The sequence below is a fragment of the Desmodus rotundus genome, chromosome 4 (genome assembly GCF_022682495.2).
Source record: "Desmodus rotundus isolate HL8 chromosome 4, HLdesRot8A.1, whole genome shotgun sequence".
NCBI lineage: Eukaryota > Metazoa > Chordata > Mammalia > Chiroptera > Phyllostomidae > Desmodus > Desmodus rotundus.
Window position 1 is genome coordinate 125,605,103 of NC_071390.1, and position 4,532 is coordinate 125,609,634.

Genomic DNA, 4,532 nt, shown 5'->3' on the forward strand with positions numbered 1-4,532 from the left:
TCAAAATCACCACAAATATAACCCTTCAATGTAAGCCAGCAGAAGTCTCCAAGTTACTGTAAAATTCCTAAAATATTGGCATTCAACACAATAAAATTGTTAAGAATAGTGAGTTTAGATTTTGTCATGGATTGAAATTTTTAATAAGCATTGAAATATATGTATTCCTAGATATTTTAAATGAAAGGCATTTTAAAATATGTAAAGGAGCCCCATTTTGACACAATAGATTGTATACGAGATTTTTGCTCAACTTAAGTATTCTAAGTAAAACTAACAAATTGATAAGACATTCTTAAAATCTTGGAACTTGTTAATTTGAATCAATATGTTTATTTCACTAATACATTTATTATTTCATGTAATACATGAAAGCCATGTTGTGAAACAAACAAAGATGCCATATATAAACATTTAAATGACCATCATTGGTAATTTGCTGTATTCTTCTAGAACGTTTCCTCTGTGTCTATACAAATATACATATATTTTATTTCCAAAGAAGAGTATCATACTTATGTTTTTATCCTTGGAACTTGTTTATTTTGCAGTGTGATATGGAGAATATGCAACGATATTGCTTGTAATCTACTATTCTCTGTAATTACTGTATACCTTATCCCTCTCATTGGAGGTGTGTTCATTGACTGATAGGTATTTAGGTACCTGAGGGAACATACTATATATAAATATGTGCCTGTGTAAGTTTTTATATGACAGATATTAGGGGTAGGATTGCAGGGTTACATGGTATGTTTAAAGTTTGTTTGAAAACATTATTCCACATTATACTCCCTAAAATTAGTTTTTTTAGATTTATTTTTAATAGAAAAACATTTCTTTAATTTGATAAATGGTATATACCTACAGCAAAGCAATAATGAGCAATATTAGTCAAAGTTTTCCACCTGAGATTGGAAGGGATATAAGAATGTGAACTACGCTGCTTTAGCCAATATTGAATGTGGGTTCCTGGCCATACTGTAAAGCCAAAATTAAAGATAACATTATTTGGAGGAAAAGGGCAGGAAGGGAATAGAAGGTTGGGACTTGGACTTGGTTGGAGCCCAATTCAAGCCAAGCCATAATTCAGAAAATGTTGTATGTGTACAACAAACAGAAAGTAGACTCTAAAGCTGACTTTAAGAAAAAATCAGAAATTTATAAGAGAAACTAATGTACTACAAAGGTGGTTTGCCTTATCTTGCTAAACTGCAAATATATCACTTTGATATTACTTCAAAATGTTTAATAGAATGACCACTTCCAGTAATGAAACAAATTTACATTTTAAACACTTAATTCTGTAGAATATATGTTATCATTTGAGGTATATATAATACCCAAAGAATGTCTTAGTAAACAATAAAATGACCTCAAGCATGTCATCTGTGATCAATTTGGTGAGACTAAGTTTACTACTCTTTAATTCCAGGCATAATTCAAACAATTTAGAAAGCTTTTGATTGGGGGAGGTGAAAGAAAAGCTGTCACTGAACCCCGTGACTTACGTTACAGTACACATGTTGAAGACACCCAGGTGCTGAAGACACAAGGCCATTCTCAGAAACACTACTTGAACCCATTAGTAGCTACTGTCATCCACCAAATTACAATAGAAACACCTCTTATAAAACGGAGTCCAGGTATTCACAGGTATTGTAGAATCATTCCCAGGCTCTTCTCTACATTCTTGAAGAATCTTCAAAAAATATAATTTAGAATGTGGCAATGCACATCTTTCTCAGGTTAGACTATACCAGCCACCTCAGTCTTTCAGAAATGTGCCATCGATTTTGCAGCCCAGGTCATGAGGCCCCCACAACGTGCCGGACTGTTAAAGAGTCTCACTCTTGACTGCTGGCAGGACAGCAGTATCTTCACGTCCTTCTGGTATTGCCTGTCCTCAGAGATTCAGGCTCTCTGCATTGACCGGTTCCATATATTTCAAAGGGAGGTGTATGGAGGAGTCAAAAAACACATGTCCACCTTCACTTGAGGCCTGATGGGTACCCTGAATCCAGAAATAGCTTATTGAGGTTTAATTAGTGACATAAATGGGCTTTCCTGTGCTGAGCAACTGCAGGGAGTGGCATATATCAGTGGCTGAGGTGCCACAGAAGCCTTTGTTCACAGTTCTGCAGGTCAGTCACCATGGGCCACTTGCACAGGTGGGATGTGCCTCCACAGGTGAATAGAGCAACAATGTCCTCTGAAGGCATCCAAGGGCAATAGGCTGCAATTGTACCAGGGGTCCAGATCTGGAATGCTCTTCAACAATTTCTGCCTCTGCAGGCAGCCCAGGACCCCACTTACAAGCAAGCACCCTGCCATCCATGCAGCTGGAGGCAGCTGAGGGAACACTCAGTAATGGCAAGGCCCAATGTCATAGTGTTTCTGACCCAAAGTGTGGTTCAGCTGCTTGCTGCCACCAAATGGCAAACTCAAGAGGCAGAGGCTGGTGAGAAAGACAAAAGTTATGTGAATGCTGAATGATCTGGGAAAATGGGGAACTCCCCATCTGAAAGCTCATCTCCTCTGCAAAGTCCACACAAAACCCAACTCTACTTAATAAGACCAAAACAAATGGCAGTGCCCAGAATTCCTGCTCCATTTAAAGTACCATGGTTTGGAATGCCACATGGTTGCTAAGTGGTCATCCAGGTAGTTTGTACCAGGCTGTGTCTGGTTTGAGGCTCCCTCGTGGGGGCTGCGTGTTGTGCCAGTGCTGACAATAGCCATGTGTCTTCTGGGACACCAAGTTTCCATACTCTGGATCGGAGGGCACTGGCACCTGCTCCACCAGGCTGGCGGTGAGAGAGACTCCCTCCTGGAGACCTTGGCAGTCACATGGCCCATGGAGAGGACAGTCCAGTATACCCTCTGAGAGCATGTCTTGAGCAGCAAGCCACATATCTCTTTCCTAAGAGAGAGATATTGTTCCCCTTGGGTGTATTAGTTTTGGGTGTGGGATGGGCCAGGCGCTTTTTCAGAATGATGATTAACTTACTGAACTTTCACATCTTTGGATGGGTCCGTCTCACAACCAATCCCTGCTTTCCCCTGGCTACACTGGCAGACCTCTTTGGTCTAGAATCATCTCTTGCCATTTTAACTTCTGTTGCTCTTGTGCCTGCTTTCCCCTGGTCCTACCCCCAATCTGTTACAGAAGCTGGTAAGAGGGTTTTTCCCCACTTATCCAATTAACTTGCTAGACTTGCAGGTGCTCAGTGTAAGAACTTCTTCCTGTTGACACTTGCCCCAGGATAGGGAGCATGCCCTTGGTTACCCAGGAAACATGGCCCACCCAGAGGGACATGGCACTGCTGTGCATGGCCCTGGGAAGTTCTCAATCTGCTCTGGCAGTCCCTGCTTCCTTGCCTGCTCCCAGTGGTCTAGACAGCATGTCTATCAGTATCAATAGTGGTAGATTGCGTTTTGGTCCTTGAAGTCCTGGCATTGGTCAACAGGAGAGGCTGGTAGGCCAGCACCTAGGCATCTTTAACCAGGTAGTGAGAGGGCCCGTTGTCCGAGCAATCAGCCCACACGTCTGGGCAGTGACCTAAGTCTAAGTGCGGAAGTGTGGGGCATGCACTCTGGGCAGAACCAAACAGGCAGTTAGGCAGGGCCATGAAGACCCAGCCCTGGCGGACTTGTGCCTTACCATGCACAGAGAACCAATTTTCTGCTTTCTAGCATGTCATAATCCAGAAGGCCAGATGGCCTGCACAGGCTGTTGCCAGGTGTTAAGCCATGGACAGCTGAGCCCACAGCAGCCAATGACTATCAAGTACCCAATTACCAGGTACAGCTGTGGTTGCAGGCCCAGCTCAGGCAGCACTAACTGCTGCCTGAGTGCAGAATCTCATCTTGGAACCCGGAGGCTTTGGGTCGCAGAGGTGACACAGGAACCAACTACTCTGGGTCCTGCTGTGCTGGGAGAGCCACTGTCAGTCTCTCCTTCCAGGCGCTCAGGGGCTCCTTACTCTGGGCAGCTTTGGCCCTCAAGGTGAGTACTTTCTGGCAGCCAAAGGAGGCCTCTTCCACATGATGCTTACATTTGATAAATATCTTGTGGGCAACAATTTATTGACTCAAGTTATATTTTACTAAAATCAGTGCCTTCGCTATCATTTTCATGTTATTGGCCATTTTTACTTCTGGGAGTTGCCTGTTCATATTTATTTTCATCTTGGAATGTTTGTCTTTTTGTTTGTGATTTGTAAGATTTCTCACTATACATTGATTACCAACCTTTCTGTTATGTGCATTACAAAATAAATTTGAGGAAACTTATGCCCATATGGATGATTTAACATTATAATCTATCATGGCACTATGTTACTTCTGTTTTTCTTTAAAATTGTTTCAAATATATAGAAGAGTTACATGGAAAATCAGTGATAACATTGTTCTATAAGTCCCCCATCAATGAAGTTTTAATTTGTTTCAAAAATAAATTCATGCCTCAGCCTGGAGAATGTTTATTGTGAGACTTAAATGTTGTTCTTCTTGACCAAAAAAAGACAGGA